Below are 18,013 nucleotides of genomic sequence, written 5' to 3' on the forward strand. Positions count from 1 at the left end.
CTAGACCTAACCATAGACGATGCGAGCTGACGATCCGCCGAAGTTTTTCCGATGACTCGGCGAGCAGTTGCAGGGAAACCAGAGCCCTTAGGATTCCGGGGAAAGTATGGTTGCAAAGCAGAAACTTAGAGGAATTGACGAAAGGGCACCACCAGAAGTAAAGCCTGCGGCTTAGTTTGACTCAACATGGGAAACATCACCAGGTCCGGACACCGGAGATATGGACAGATTGAGAGCTCTCTTTTGATTCGGTGGGTGGTGGTGCATGGCCGTTCTTAGCTGGTGGATTGATTCGTCTGGATGATTTTGACAACTGACGAGACTCTAGCCTGCTGAACAGGCGTAATTTCCGGTATATCCAAGTCCCCCGGCCTCGATTGAGCGGTTTTCACTACCTGCGTACAAATGAATCTTCTTAAAGGGACAGGCGGCTTCTACCGCACGAAATTGCGCAATAACAGATCTGTGATGCTCTCAGATGTTCTGGGACGCACGCGCACTACAGTGAATGAATCAGCATGTCTTCCCTGGCTGAAAGGCCCGGGTAACCCGCTGAACCTCCTCCGTGCTAGGGATTCGGGCTTGCAATGATATCCCAGAAACAAGGAATTCTCAGTAAGCGCGTGTAAGTAACTCACGTTCATTAGGTCCCTGCCCTTCGTACACACTTTCTGTCGCTACTACCGATCATATGATTTGAGAAGGTCTTCGAACCGGTACGCGGCAATGTCTCGGCATTGCCAATGTTGCCGGAAAAATGTCCAAACTTCATCATTTAGAGGAGGTGAAAGTCGTAACAAGGTTTCCGTAGGTGAACCAGCGAACGGATCATTACGGCATAACTACAGACCGAACGGTTCCAAAAGTTAATCCACTTGCTGTATCTTTCAATAATTGCAATGCAAAAACAAAATCAGTCATAGGGTCCCAATTGATTCAATCTTATGTATTGACGCATATATGTTTATCATAAATGACTGATATGCTATTCAAGGACGAGAAAACTAATGTTCTGCATACGCGATTTCCGGATCTAGGGTCAACTTTTGGTCTAGTACAGTTCACTTACACTCGCCCATGACTACATCAATGGGCGCACACAATGAACAATGCGCGGAGACCGATCGTGGCAACACCGCAGCGTCGGCCGCCACGGACTCGCTGGTACCGTGTGTACACCAGAGACCGTTGGGCGTACTGTGATTTTTCTACAAAACAAAAGTGTGGTTATGTTTAAAGTGAATACAGAAAATTTGGTACGGTATAAAGGGAAACGGAAAAAAAAGACGGTGGTTGCTGGTAGATTGAAGCTCATTGAGCGAAACAAAGAAAAGCCAGATGTGGTACGTTTCGAAAAGCCAACGACCATCCTCCGTGGCATGCGATTGATCGATCCTAATGAAGTCAACAAAAACATGATATGTAGCAATTGTGAAAAACAATTGGCATTTAATCATATCGTGGAAGAAAAAACAACGGGCTTCCACTACATTTGGACTATGAAATGTGATACTTGCTCCACGCTAACGAAATGCCACTCAAGCAAGTCACACTTCAACGACGGTCATCGTTATTACGACGCCAACACTGCAGCTGTACTTGATATGTTATCATCCAACTTTTATCAGCTCTTCGATATTTTCTCCTCATAACTGATCGATTATGCATACATGAAGTGAATATTTTCAATTTTGTCATTGGAAATGAGAATCTAATCTCAAAACCTAACCTCAAACTGCGAATTCAGAGGTGCCGTTCACTCCGGAGCAGAATGCAATGCACTGAGGAAAATTGCAATGTGCATAGATATGCCGGTCTTGAGTCAGGAAACATACAAGCGCTATGAACGTGAAATCGGTCCACTCATCGAAGAAGCTGCCAAGGACAGTTGCCAAGGTGCAGCAGCGGAGGAACAAAATTTAGTCATAGAGCATATCGATACGCTGCGTGATAAATTGTAAGCTTTCTGTCATTGTGACAAAACATTTCATTCTTTTGAATGGCATAACTAAGATAGTTTTTATGAAAAGGATATTGGTGGAATTATTGCACAACAAACAAGGATACTGCAGTATTATCATAAAATAATAGTTCCGTATAAAATTTCCATTTTATCGTACCTGAATTCGTACTATTCATGTCAAGAATCTAATAATAATTTTTCTTACTCAATTTTATGTAAGTCAACAAGTTTGGCATCAAATTGATAAGTGGTTGTAAGCATCTCGTAGCATGAATTGTACGTACAAATATACTGTTAGATTTCAATGATTGATTCCGAACCATGGTGAAGTTTCCACCGTTGGAATGCAACGGAATTCCGTTTTTTCTTGAGCCGAGCTCAAGATTCTCATTTAATATTTGGCCAGGACAATAAAACGATTCGTTTTTAAGATCCAAAGACCAATCGGTACGAGAATTTTCATGGTTTTTGAAATTAAACGAACGATTTAAAAAAAAACGTATTTTCCGTTGGACCTCAACTTTTCAAGCTTCAGTGTCATAATTCCAACAATATCGTATTCGTGAATGAATACATTAGTTTAGTGAATTAAAACAGAGATCTGTATAAAGAAAATTTTATTCACACACCAAACGTTATAATAGACAAATGAAAATAATATTGAATAATTATATGAATAAAAAAATATACAGCGATTACACGAAACCTCGAACCCCTCAGTCTCTAATACAGTATGAAATGTACAAGACCAATACAAAAATAAACAAATATAACACAAACAGAATAAAAAAAATCGAAAGGTGGAAAATGCATTGTGATTGGTTTTTTTTGTTATTCAAAATTCTTAGGCCTCAGGAAATATCGGACGAAATTTACCCCCTCGCAGACTTCATGCGGCCTAGGACCGACGATACCGATAGACTAGATTTTGATAACGCCCTGAGTCATGTCATAAATATAGTTGTATCGTATGACATAGGATGGAGTAAGCGTGGCAACGGACGCAGCTCCGATAGTCTGAACGGGTACGGCGCAATAATCGAGCTTCTTAGCAATAAAATATTAGATTTCGCAACGCGCAATCGCAAATGCAAAAAATGCGATCTAGGATATCCAAAAGAAGATCATGACTGTCGGCAAAATTATGATGGCAGCGCCAAGGCCATGGAAGCGTCTGTTGGAGCTCAATTAGTCAATCGCAACAGTATTCTCAAGGAGGCAGGGCTCGACATTCGAGTTGTCATCGAGGATGAAGACTGTTTAACGATAGCAGCAATACGCTGAGAGAGATCTCAGCACATTTTCAAGCTGGCCGATTCCAATCATCTGACGACAAATTTCTCTAACGAGTTATATGCACTGCGTTCTCGTTTCTCTGAACTCGGAGGAAAAAATGTCATTAAGCATGTAAAAATTTGTTTTGCGTATTGTTACGCGCAGTACGAAGGAAACACCGCCGATCTTGCAGCTGCATTGCGTGAATTGACTGATCATTTTTTTGGTAACCACGAAAATTGTGGAATATGGTGCGCACGTAGTTCCGAAAAAAATGGCCAACATCGACTGCAATTGAAAATAGTCAATTATATGAGCAATTGATCAAACTGCTGAATAAATATGCAGATAATGCTTCGAAATTTGCAGCACGCGCGTCCAGCCAAACTAAAGAGAGTGTGAACTCAATGATAGCTCGAAAAGCACGTGAGTGCAACTGTTTCTCTTTGAGCGAATCGTGCCATTATCTCTATGCAGCTTGTGTTTGTTCTCTGAATGGAGGTGAAAAATATGTGTGTGATGTGAGAAAAAAGGCACAAATGACACCGGGTGTCTTCACAACAGAATTAGCGAAAAGAAGCGACGCGATACGAAAAGCTAGATCAACCTGAGAGAAATTGCCCGCTGCAAAAGCTGGACGGAAGCAATTGCGCGTAGACAGGTAAAATTCACGAAAAAAACGTGAAACAGCAGAAGGAGTGCAATATCAGTCAGGTTGTGGTTTAGAGTTTGACACAGACATCCCTTGTACAAATTACTCTGATCTGTCCGAAAACAAACTTTTAAAATTAATTCCCGACAACTACGAAGTAATATATTTTGACCTCGAAACTTCTGGATTGTCTCACTCTTCAGACATACTGCAAATTGCAGCTAAGTCTCAGAGTTTGAGATTTTGCTCATATGTAAATCCAACGCAAGTAGTAGATGCGAGAGCATCTGCAATTACTGGGTTGAACAATGTGGCAGGAGAATTGCATTTACATGGTCAAAGAGTTGATTCAATTCCCATTAAAGATGCGCTGTTTGCTTTTTATGAATTCTCAAAACTATTTAGAAAACCTTTTCTCCTTGTTGCTCACGATGCCACATTTTATGCAACACGTTTAGTCCTTGTTGTCAACGGTCATTCGATGACTGAAGACTTCCAATTAGTTGTCGTTGGCTTTACAGATACGTTGCCATTATTGAAAAAAATTTATCTTGAGCGAAAGGGACTAGGAATGTTTAAGCTAGAGAAATTAGCTGAAGATATTCTAAATTTAAAGACCAACACACGTTTTCACGATGCATTATATGACGTAGAAATACTGGAAGAACTCAGCGTTGTTGCTATTGACATTGCCATTTTCTTTACAACATGTAAACGATTTATTGAAAGATCAAATAATTGCATACATAACATAAAAGTTGCGATGGCATTGCCTTATTTGGAGCCGTTAAAAAATGTTATATCGGCAGGAATGCTCAAAAAAATGGCCAGCGCTGGCATTACGTACGACAGACTGAAAGAAGTTCAAAAAACTAGTGGAAAAAATGGAGTCGTTAATTTATTATCAGAACGAATAATCAATAAGAAGCCTCTAGTCACCGATAGTAAAAGAATTTCACTGGCTCTTACTGATTTTCTTGCAAAGAACGTTAGTTAGCGTAAATTGATTTACGCGAACGAGTGATAAGCTGTAACATGCTTGTGATAGTTTGTTACGTTTGTAAGACGAAAGATCTATGCCGTAATAAAGATTTTCCTCAGTTTTGGATTTTGTTATTCACTGCAGAATTTACTTTTCTACTCTACGTTGAATATAAATCTGTGTAACAGAACATGATGTCAAATAAAAATGACTGAGAATAAGAGCATGTGATTAATTATTTCTCTTACTGAAAAATTGTCCGTTTTTATGTATATCGTCACCGAATCTAATTGGTGAATATATATAGTAGGGTACATATGGATACATTGGGGATAGCAGTGGGCAAAGTCTCAGAATAGATGTAGTAGTGTACATGTATACACACCGCGCGCAGTCGCAGAGTGGATACGAAAGTGTACACGTATATACACCCGACACAGTCTCACTGCAACGTTGCCGCGACGCTTCCCTCTCGACCGTCGTGCCAGAAATTTCGTGATAAATTTTGAACTTTGTGAGCGTTTATCAAAAAGTCCCATGAGTGCAAAAGTTTGAATCCAAGACAAAAAAAAATCTAATTTTTTGCTCTGTCAAATGTTAGTTTTTCATCAGATTAGCGCGGCTCAGTTAGTTGTGACAAGAAAAATCGTGTGCGTTTTATTGGCCTGGAATGGGGAAGACGTGTTACCAGTACTGACTTTAACCGTGATTTTCTCGTTAATCTATGAGACAATCGTGTTGAAAATTTGTAGAGATATTAACCACTACTCGAATTAGGAGTAGAAGAAATTTTAGCTCGCTTACGCGGGATCAAGTTTACCGTAGTAATACCTCAAAGTAATGCTCTCTCTAATCATCGGAGACCCAAGACTTATAACTCTATACTCGACAGCTTTGAAGGAGCCTGTTTCCGTTGACGTTGGTTTGATCCTGTCTCTAACGGGACTGACTTCGCTCGCTCGTCCCGCACCCCTTGGAGCGTCGAGCAGCGAGCGAGGTTTTTGCTGAATTTACAATTTTGAAACAAAGGCTTGCCTCGCGACGTTTATTCCTGAAGCGCGTGATCCCCCGCTTGCCTCATCCCGGTGTTGATTACCACAGGATCTGGCGGGTGCGGAGATGCTAACGTTGCTGACGGTAAATTACGCCATTGCGCTTTGGTCGTGCCATGAAACGTTTTGTAGCATGAATTTATTATATGAATTCAGAGCTACACTTCCTCGTCTCTTCTAAAAGCGGTATCAATCATTATTGACATTGGTATACATACGTGCGGCGTTCGTAATACAAATACCCTTAGGAAATCTCGTTCAACTGCGATCATCGCGGCTACTTTGTTTGGATCTTGCCCCCCTTTTCGCGATCTTCGGTTACGTGGTGAAACGTCAGAGGCCACATTTTTAAATCTGACATCCAGTTTCGGCCAATAATCGGCGGACCTTCGTTTCGCACGACATACAATATTTGATTCGATTTCACGCTCTTTCGCTCAATTGTTACATCGATATATCCAACCGCCGCAATCTCTTTTGGCGGTGTTTAACCTAACGCTAGAAATTTTTTTTTTGTATATTCCGACCGAGATCGCGAAGTCGGCGCACTCGAATCAACTTCCATTTTCAACAATTCTTCATTTACTTCAATCGTTTCTACATGCGGTGCGGTCCTATTTTGTTCGTTGTTGCTTCCTCTTTCATCATATACATGTATATACCCATACCATCCTCGACCTCGGGACAATGATCGCTCGTGAAACGCTGTCCTTCGTTTGACGTTCCGTCCGCAGTTATCTGTTCGCTGTCTATGAAGTTTTGGTTTGCCGCAGGTGATCGATATCTGTTTCTCGTGCACGTCTTGTAAATTTAACCTTGTTGACCACACTCGCTACAATGTTTATTTCGTAGGCTACACTGGTCACTTCGATGTCTCTCTCCCCCACGATAGTAACACTCTTCGCTTGCTGGGTTCGACGCTGCTTGCGCGTTGCTGCTCGGTGCCCGCTGTTGGAGATTTCCTCTTCCTCTCGTCGTTCCTCGTCCTTGGCCGAAGCCGCTTGCTCCACGTCCACGATGCCACGGTGTGTTGTAGCCTCTCTGTTGTCGCCTCTTGTTGACATGCCATATAGCGTTCACACTTGGAGTCTCGGTCGCCTCTTGTTTTGAAGTTTGCGGTGATAACAATGACTCCGCTTTCGCGTCGGCCAGTTTGACGGTTTTTGCCAACTGGACCGACTGTTCCCACTCCAAATCTGGCGATTGTAATAATTTATAACGCAGGGTTCTCAACCTCATTCCAGATATCAGTCGATCTTTTAATTGATTCTTTAACTCTACCGCTGAGAAATTACATTTTTGTACTAACATTTGAAGTGCTTTTACAAATTCATCGATAGACTCATCCTCCTTCTGCCTTCTTCCGCGGAACGTAAACCTTGCGAGATGTATGTTTTCTTTGGGTGCGTACAACTCTTCTAATTTTGTCTTCAGGGTCTCGTAGGGCATCGTTAAAGGTTTCGCAGGGGTTACCGCTGCCTTGAGTACTCCGTAGAGCTCCGCAGTAAATCGTGTTATCAGCAATACTGACTTTTTCACTTCGGTAACATCGTTCAAGATGATAAAAGCCTCTAATTGGTCCTCGAATGTTTTCCATTTTGCCCCCTTTTTGAATGGTTCTATAGTCTTGGCGTTGAATTGAGCCATCCTCGGTTCTTCACGCACCGCCTCGTCCGTCCTCGTTTTACCGGTCCTCTCCTTCCGCGACTAAGCATTGCTTCCACTAAGAGTTTCCACACAGAGTCTAATTTCGCTCCCGTTGGCAACTCGACCTCGAATCGTGAAAAAATCACCAATAGTTCGTCTTTGGAGTACGTTTGAATCCAGGCGGCTTGCCCCGATTTGATTTTTTTTCCTTTCCAATCTCTGCCCACTTCGCGAGCTCTTTATCAGCGTTTATATCGTCTCCGAATCTTCTAACTCCCTCCACCATTCCTTTAATTTATTTGAATGTTTAACTTGTTTGAATCCCATTCTCGTCGCCACTGCTGAGAGCCCATTAATTAAGGGAACTGGCGAGGTAGCACTGAATACACGGAACACTTTGGAGGAGCCCACTGTTTATTTTCGTGTCGGCGGTACATGCTCACAAGCTGGACTCCTCACCTCGACACCCGAATAACTCGGGTACCCTGTACCTTGCAGTGGGGACACTTTCAAGAATTGTTTTAAAAATATTGTCGCAAGAATTATAGAGTGACTTCTTGAGATGTAGTTTACTCTGTTTGAAATATTTCAGAAATATTTTTATTGAATGTTTTATGAAACGTTTCAGATATATTTGAAAAAAAGATTGACGCAAGTTGAAGAGTCTACGTCAAGAACTTGCAAAAGATTTCTTGAAATGTTTTAAAAATATTTCTAATTTTTCTTATAAAATTTGAAATGAAACATCTCAAAAAATGTTTTGAAAATAATGTAGCAAGGATTCTACACCAATGTTCAAAATCATGTGATCTTCCTGAAAATTTCCAGAAAGGTTTCTCAAAATTGAGTTTGTTAAAACTTTCGAAATGACTTGAAGAAGTTACAGAATAAGTAAATAATTCATACAAAAATTTATTATACTTTAATAAACGCTTTCGTTACAACAATATTATATTTTCAAATTGACATTTCACATTCTTCTGATTTTCTTTTTAAATAACTTTCTAATCAATCTTGCGCATAACTCAGGAACATTTGGTATTTATGACTAAAAATTTTCAAAATTTTTCGATCAGGTTCAAGTCATCCAATATTTGTACTCGTTAATTAAGTTATAGCATCATAAATAAACATTATTCTTTCGCATAACATTCGAAGAACTGTTAACTACGTTTTGAAAATAATCTATGAAGTAATAAAAGAAAAACATTTTTTGTCATTCTAACCTACAGACAGGTACGCGCTGAAAATCCTCAAGTCGTTATCACAAACATTTTTATTTACGTCTAATGATCAGGCTTGATTGTCAAGTTTATTTTCAGAATTAGTTATGCTAGAATACCAAAATACCGAAGGACGATTTTTTCAAATTTTTCTTATAATTTACCACAGCTAACAATCTATTAACAGTTATAAAAAAATAACAATAAAATAATTCACGATGAAATGTGAAGAAGAAAGAAATTATTAACGATCGGCTCAATGCGCCAGTAGTATATGGTCCAAAAAATTGTAATTTTGTAAAAAAAAATGATCGAAATCAGCTCGAAAATTACGCCACATCACTAGAGAACATGCATAATTATAATAATCAATAATCTTCGCTCTCTTTTATTAAAACTAATTCTTACTTTAAATTCAAATTGAATTATCTGAATGTTGTACTATAATAATGGAACAAACCTATTCATTATTATAGTGTAATGATAAACTATTAAAAATATGTGAATCAATATTTTGATCAGTCACTTTGGGTTAAATGGACGGCAATCAGTATACCGGGACAATCTCTGGAAACTATACAGTCAAAGCGCATGCCACTCCGAGTTTCAACTGTCAAATTCCGTTTCTGGCGGCGACGTAGTTCATACAAATTTTTGAGGTTATAATCTCGAACAGTCGAGGTAGTGACTCGGAAAGTTGATTCTTCAAATAACGGTCGAAACTCGATGCTAATGCTCTTTGAAAATTGGTTTTATTCGACTGAAATGAGAAATCTGTTTAATTGTTGGGTGCTTAGAAGAAATGCAGTAGGTGGGTGGGAACACTTTATTTGATCGCTTTTATTATTTTTTACGTTAAAAATAACAATGAAATTTTTTTCTCTCAACAGGTGATACGGCCAAAATAATTACATCTCTAATATTCACGGTTATCTGCCTATTCAATCTATCACACGTACAAAGATCATCGCCACTTTCAAGCAACCAAGCAACTTTCTCACTCTCTTTTTATTACAGGCGGTAATATTGAATGTTGTCATTTTCGAAAATGAGACATTGAACCGAGAGTTCAAGAAATTCAAATATCTCACTATCTGTAACAAAACTGTGAATCTTTTTTTCTCGAAAATAGTTAAACAACCTTTACAAATAGTCGATAGTCAATGTATTTTTTCCGATCAATAAATTATTGCTACTACTATTCAAAATTTTCCAATGATTATCAGAGCTCATTCCGCAAATTTTCAATGATGTTCGACTAAATAAATAAAGGGATGAATAAGAATTCTCGACCTCGAATGTAATCTATTATAGAATCTTAGTGATCGGTCAATTGAGTAAACGTATTTTTAGTTAACGTTTCGACCCGGATATGGGCCCTCCTCAGAACGATTTATTTTCTTCACTGTCAAGAACAACAAAAAGATTTTTTATAAAATAAATAATAGTACTAGAAGTAATCAGACTTAGATATTGTAGATGTAATACTCTTAGAGCTATTATATATTATTGATTAGTAAGAACCTTTTGATTAATTGAAATAAGAATGTCTTTAAGTGTTATTTACCTTTTTTCTGAATTAAGTAAGTGGACTAAGATGTAGTCGAATTCACAATTACAATTGGTGGAGACAGTGTTCTTTTGAGTGACGGTAGTCAATGTCAATCTTCAAGTTATTTTACATGTGGAAGTTAATAGTTGGAAGTCATTAATTAAGAAGATTAAAGAACTATGTTTCTTCACAGTCAGTATGTCATTGTGTTAAAAGGTTTTTAAAGAAGGTCTTTTTAGCAATAAAATTAATTCGCAAGTGTCAAAGAAGTGGAGGTAGGCTCTTTATAATTAAGTTCCACATGTCTAACGAAAAATTGTTGGTTGAACCGATTGAGTCAACAGGTGAATAACGACTGATGGAAGAAAACAAGTATAATCCAGAGTGAAGGTGAACCTATTATAAACAATTATACAGAAAAACAATAAATATTTTGTAAGAAAAGTTATGTAGAAAGGACGGAGTAATGGGGACAAAAAAATTATTTTTGTATGTAGTTAAGGTTAAACAATATTTGTTGTGTGGGCGGAGATTAGAGGTTTGTAAATATTACTTAAATGTTCAACATCTTGTCTAAGAATAACAGAATTGGTGTGACCTACAATGTTGCACATTTCTAGTAACAGTCTTCTATAATAATTGTGTTCTTCACGAAGGATGTTTGTGTTGTCGTAATTAAAAGTGTGTTGTTTATCGATACTATGTTTCGTTAGAGCTGCGTGATGTTCTTCAATCTCATGTACATTGCGTTGGTGTTCCTTAATTCTGGTGTTGAGATGTCGACCAGTTTGACCTATGTAAACTTGATTGCAATCATTGCATGGTATTTTATACACAACATTAGATCGTTTGCCCATGGGGATCTTGTCTTTTCCTGTATCAAAAACTAGTTGTAAATCTTTTGAATTTTTTCCAACAAACTTGACATTATGTTTGACGAATAGGCGGTTAAGTGACTCAAAGAGACCAGATTCATATGGGATGGGGATATATGTAGTAGCAGGTCTATTGTTATCTTCAGCGGGAGCAGAGTCAATATTATTGTCAGGTAAGTTGTTGATGTAGGTGCGTCTCTTATTAATATGTTGGTATAATAGGCCATGAGGGTAATCATTCCATCTTAGTATACTGTATATGAGCGACAGGTTTTTTCCTGGAACTCTGTTCTAGCAAGTTCGATAGCTCGGTCAACTAGGTTAATGATGGTGCCTATTTTGTAGGACAAAGGATGGTGAGAATTAAAGTTCAGGTATCTTTGTGACCAGGTTTTTTGTGAAACCAATCTGTTTTGATATTATTATTGTTGTGTATCAACAATACATCTAAGAAACTGATGGCGTTATTTTCTTCTGTTTCGATAGTAAATTGTAATCTTGGATGGTATCGGTTAAAAGTATTAAGAGTGTGATCTATTTTTTCTTTTGGAACGGCAGTAAGAATATCATCCACGTATCGAAAGTAGAACGGTAAATCAAAACCAAGATTGTTAATTCAAGACGTTTCCAAGTCTTCCATGACCAGGTCTGACAGGATTGGGGAGAGAGGAGATCCCATGGGCAAACCAAATTGTTGTGCATAAGTATCGTTATTAAATTTGAATATTGCGGAGTCAAAACATATTTTTAAAGCTTTATCAAGTTCAATAAGAGAAATTGGGATCTTATTTTCAAGAGAAGCCCAACGGTTGTTTACTGCACGCAATGCGAGATCTGTAGGAACGTTGGTGAAGAGTGATATTACATCTAGCGTTATTAACGTATAATTGTCCGGGATAATCAATGTTGTTATTGTATCAACTAAGAAAAAGCTATCTTCAACTCTCGAGGTGAGAGGTGTGATATTGGTGGTGAGCCATGAATTAATTGTCTTGGCTAAGGTATAGGTCGGGCTATTGACAAATGATACGATGATTCTTAATGGGACATCCTCTTTGTGAATTTTAGGTAGCCCAACGTTAACTAAAAATACGTTCACTTAATTGACCGATCACCAAGATTCTATAATAGATGAATAAAGGGAACCCAATACTCAAATTGAAAATTCATGTAATATTATATTTATTAAAATGATTTCTGTATTTCATGTCAGTGCGGTTCGAAACGTAGAAAATCTAATCCGGAGCGTAGATATCAGGAACGTAGATCATATCCTGTGACACAAGTTGAAAATCAACTTTCTCAAAATGCGCCTTAACGTCACAAATAGCTTCAAGGACAATCATGTTTTATAGTAATGTCAGTACATTATTACGAGGATATTGACTTATCAGATTCAAGATTGTATCCCTTGTTCCATCAAAATAAATGAATATCTGATTTTCAACGAAGTTGTTTAGAGAGATGGCAAGAAGATATGGATCATTGACGTAGGATCTGCGACTAGTGATTGAGGACGAGTGTAAATGAAACGAAATGATTTTGAGATGGAGAGGGATAATGATTAACAATAACCGAGGTTTTTATTGATCTTGATGCGGCGATACAGACCGTATCGCACGAGAACGTTATACAGAGTAATGGTTTACAGAGCGAGAGAACACATAGATTACACACGTACATGATTTTGAGGCGGTAGACCATACATGAGATACAGCTGATAGGTTTTGAGCAGTGCTGGGCAAAATTGTAATAGAAAATTAACAATAACAAATCACTAAGGATAATTTTTAATGACATCGAATTCCATTAAAATTATTTTCAGTAATAATAATTGAATCGGAGTTCAGTGAAATTACTTTTGATAATTGTAATTGACTCAGAGTCCATCGAAATTATTTCCAGTAATTGTAATTGAATTGGATTTCATTAAAATGACATTGAGTAATTTGAATTTAATCAAAGTTTATCAAAATTACTTTCAGTGATTGGAATTTAATCAGAAATCATTTCAATTGTCCTCAGTGATTGTAATTAAATCAGACATTATTAAAATTCTTTTGAGTAATTGTAAACCACACGATGTGGTCCAATTGAATTTTCTTCTCTAACGTTATTCCTGTGAAATAATAACAAATAGACAAATAAATTTACTCCGTTTTTGGAGTATTTCAATGGTGTGATCGGAACGAGTCTTTTACAGTCAATATGTGAATGGGCTATGGTTACCAAAGTTTTTTGGGTAGCTGATCAAGGATTTCACATCACTTTGAAAAATTAATTTGTTTAAATAATTTGCTTGACCAGTCAATGTGAATATGTAAGCTCCATGAAGTTCCCGATGTTTTCGGAATTTGAAATTATGTTGAGAATTCGACATTACGTTTCCAAAGGTAATTTGTTTAAATAAATTATGAAAAAGAATCGAAATTTGAGAAAAAAACATGATCATTTCCATTAATTGTAATGGATAACAGAAAAATTACAATTTTTCCAAGTAATTGTAATTGGTAGCAAAAAAATTACAATTTTTTCAAGTAATTTTAATTGACAACAAAAAAATTACAATTATTTCGAGTAATTGTAGTTGATAATCATAAAATTACAATTGTTTATACTAACTGTAATTGGTAAATCAAAATTCATAATTATTTCCCGCAATTGTAATTAGTGACTAAATATTACAGTTATTCACAGTAATTGTAATTTACGGGTAATGAAATGACAAAAGTAATTTCTGCTGCCCAATTCTGGTTTTGAGTCGCGACACGGGCAAGCGGCGAGGTTTGACGCAGATACAGCAAGTAAATATTGCACGCGAGTGTGCGTCCATGCGTGAGGACGGTTTTGAGTGTCGCGAGACACACATTTAACTAATTCGATACCTTGCCAAAACAGAAGTTCATAAAGATCGTTTTCCAAATAATATAATCCGATACAAAATCTAGTTCATAGTCCTCCGAACATCACCTTGTAACAAGGATATTTGGAAAGAGTCCCTGTGTTGCAGAAACCATTATAAAATTCTTGGTTTTCAATTCGTGCCACTGAATGACTTTTGCGTTTCAGGTTCCATTTCCGATCTCAGGATGAGGTTTTTTTTTTTGTTCCAGACAATGCTAACATGAAATAGAGACATAATTGCGATGAATGGAGATTCACAAGCTTTCAGTCTTAGCATAGGACCCCGTAAAGAGTGTAAAATTGGATTTGATTTCAAGCTATCGATAAATTGCATTGTAATGAAAAAGTGAGCGAGTAAGTGAATCCTATAGCAGACCAAGTGATTATTTGCAAAGCAACTTGCACTAGTAAGTGAATACATACTTTACATTTTACTCGGGTTCCACGAGACCGAAGCACGGGTGATAACTGCAACTAGTTAGCCAGATGACACCCTCAACTGAGATTAGGTTGAAATACATTTTTAATTGAAGTTATTTAACATTTCTAGATTTGGATTGGTTCAGTTTGCCTCACAAAATTCAACCCTAAAATCTAATGGAGGACTTGAAGAACTATTTATCTGAATTTATTGCCAAAGAGAGTGAAAGTAAGCGTCAAAGTAAGATACCAAATTGAATGGTATAAAGTTTGAAAAACAATTCTGGTCAATAATAATGCTTGAATTACAATGTTGCACAGAGTGATTCCTCGGTAGAATGAATTGGCAGCAACGGTTAAGTAACAAACTTATCGCTATTGGCTCGATCAAAGCAAAATGATGAGATATTCAGCCAGTATGATCTGTAGTGTATCCCGTTCTTTAATTTTGCCTCAACTGATGTTGAGAAGGTGGCGATGACCTCATGAAATTCACTCTGGCACCTGATGTCCGACGGAACAACCAGGTTTGATTGTTGTAATGATTGCACTGCTTCAGAAACCAGGATCCTTGCCACCGAAACGTTTCGACCATCAGATAAGCCATATTTTTCTTCGTGTTAATCAAAGTTCAAACTTTGAGCCTGCTGAAAAAAAAAAAAAAATTATTTTATCATTAAATCCATGTTAACATATTATAATAGTCAAAGATCACGGAATTAGAAATTTACTTACATGCTTCCATGTCTGACAACTTTAATTCCGCTAGACGATGAATTATTTCGTACCTGAAAATATTGGAAGCTATTATTATCAGATAGGAGCTTTCGATAGTTTGGATATTACCTTTTAATGAAATGCACGAACCAAATCGTGAATGAAACGCATTTTTAATCTGATGTAAATAAAGAATCTGTTCACAATAAACGTTGTTTTCACTTGCCTACCTCTGTTTGCCCAGATTCCCACTTGTTAATGACATTTCACATTGAATTTCAGATTTTTATTTCGATAAATAACACCCAATTTCTGTATCATTTGATATATGCTTTTCCGTTGAATTCTTTATTGCGTCAGTTGAATATTTTTCGATATCGACCACGGTATTGCTGAACGATACTATTCTTCTTAGAGAACTCACGCTACGTAAGAATAAACAACAATATAACCTCAATCCGCGGTGTTATGCGCGAGAGATTTACAGCTCCTGAGTATTAGTTGATTTTGTGTACGTTGGCCCCCTGAAATCATTTTTCATTAAATGATTACTCAAAATTCAGAAAAAAGTTAGCTTATCGCCTAATTACCTTTGCTTTCTTTTCTATCGTGTGACGGCTGAGTCAAGACATGATGAAACACTTACTTTCATGATCGCTTCATCTACATTATTATATTTTCGCTTTACAGCCTCTGAAACGATAAAATTTACTCAATTATTTATTACACATTCTTATCGTCATATCGATACGATTAACTTCGCACTATTGATTTTGATTGATTATGATTTACCATAAATGCACTTGCATAACATTATATATTTGAAGCTTTTATTTTTCTCCATTGTGATTTTATTTTTTTCTTGTCCTTTGCAGAAATATTTAACTAAAACCTCGTCAATAACCAGTCTAAGTAATATTGTAATTATCCCGTCGAGGGAATTTTCATCTTTTATTGTGTTGATGTATGTAATCTGTAAAAATGTTATACATAGCAGTATTTTTTTTATTTGGTAATAAATATTACAAAACCATGAGTTGCGCAGTTTATACGTGCTTAAAGGTATATAAGGCTCGAATCGAAGTACGTTAGCGTACGATAATCAAGCGTTTTACACACGGAGTGTTATGAAATTATTTTCTCGCATTAGTATCGAAATGTACTGTACTTATAATTAATATACAGTTTAGCAAATAATTGTGAATAAAATTGCACGTCGTCTGGGAGATAATATTACTGTAATAGAATTATAAGAATTACCGGAGCTGTCACATTTTTCTTTCTCATCAATGCTGTTTCAACAGCTTCCATAGTTTCACTTTTATCATCCACCGGAAACAACTTTTCAATCAATATTCTTTCTGATGCTGATAGTTTTGTACATCCTTCACTCTCATTCGTTCTTCCAGTCTTAATATTTTTTGATTTGTTTTCAAGCTCAGTTTGGTTAACGTTAATTTTATTTAACAGTTGTATCGGGACTTCTTGTCCTTCTATAAATAAGTTAGATTTATTTACAAACTGTACATTATTTACGATTATAAGATTCAGAGTATCACGATATTTAATTATAACAACGTTTAAAGAAAGTGTCAACGAGTATAAATTATTATGATTTTGTACTCACGAAGCAGTTGATCTAATTTACTGTTAATATCATTAGACTTGTTATCAATTGACTGTACATTTAGATTATCCGATGAATTTTCCTTGCTAGCTAAAGCGTCTTTGTTTCTACGACTGTCAGATTCTAATTATTTAGGAATACCAGAGGCTTTGCCCCTGCCTCACTATTTCCTTATACAGTGTCTGTTAGACAGGTGAATTTATTTATGCTGATTTGATGACAGGTCTGCAACTGTTGAATCTTGCTGTAGTTATTATTTTCCCCATAGTAGAAAAAATTCATAGCTTTGCTATAAGTAGAATTTCTATGGCTTCAGACAAATTGAAAACTCGTTATGATATTCGAGCCAGGGATATAAAATAATCCCAGAGATTCTGTCTGGCACTTTCAACCCCGAAGACAGAAAGGACGATGTCCGAAACTACAAAGAAACTGGAAAGGCTTTACTTGGTGGTTAACCGGATCAAGGATTTACAGGATCCGAAAAAACCTATTTCTTCTCTGATATAACTCTCCTCGAGTTCTGTTTCATTACTTCTGCTGACATGTTTACTAGTATGATATATTTGAAACGATACTCAGTCTCACCTCTGCGTGCCGATCTTGGGTGCCGTATACACAATACGCCAGCGGGCGAAAAAGACATTTTCCGTCGGGAATCATCTTGATAATTCTCGTTTGCATGTTTATTTTTTGCGTGTCAGAAACAGATACCCATAAAGATATGTGTCAAAGATTGTCATAAACAGCCGATGACAGCTGTCAAAGGAAGTTTTGTTTGCTAGATGCTTTTTGTTTTGTTTTCGGCCTCTCACTCCACCGCCAACTTCATGCGTATACTATTGTTATTATAATATTCTTGATACTATTGTCATTATAATCTTCTTCGCCTGTTGTTACTTCTTTTTCATTTGTTCAGAACTTTTTTATTAAATAGAGAGATGCCAAGAAATTATCTTGAAAGTTAACACTCGGTCTCCGCCGACTCGGCAGCACTCACGTTCTTCGTCTGTTTTTCGCAGGCTGGCCATCCGATATTCAATTTCAAACTGCGAAAGGTCGAAAATCGAAAAAAGTCCTTGAAGCTTATCACATTAGGTGTGATCAGCCATAAAAATTCAAAT

At 37.0% G+C, this 18,013-nt stretch overlaps 1 long non-coding RNA gene across 1 annotated transcript; it reads left to right on the forward strand.

Moving 5' to 3' along the window:
- Positions 1-9,538: 9,538 nt before the first annotated feature.
- On the forward strand, positions 9,539-14,724 carry LOC124309824 (uncharacterized). Its single transcript, XR_006909408.1, has 3 exons — positions 9,539-9,605; positions 9,685-9,814; positions 14,676-14,724. It is a non-coding gene; the product is annotated as an uncharacterized LOC124309824 (long non-coding RNA).
- The last annotated feature ends 3,289 nt before the right edge of the window (positions 14,725-18,013 follow it).

The sequence above is a fragment of the Neodiprion virginianus genome, unplaced genomic scaffold (assembly GCF_021901495.1).
Source record: "Neodiprion virginianus isolate iyNeoVirg1 unplaced genomic scaffold, iyNeoVirg1.1 ptg000053l, whole genome shotgun sequence".
In the NCBI taxonomy this organism is placed as follows: domain Eukaryota; kingdom Metazoa; phylum Arthropoda; class Insecta; order Hymenoptera; family Diprionidae; genus Neodiprion; species Neodiprion virginianus.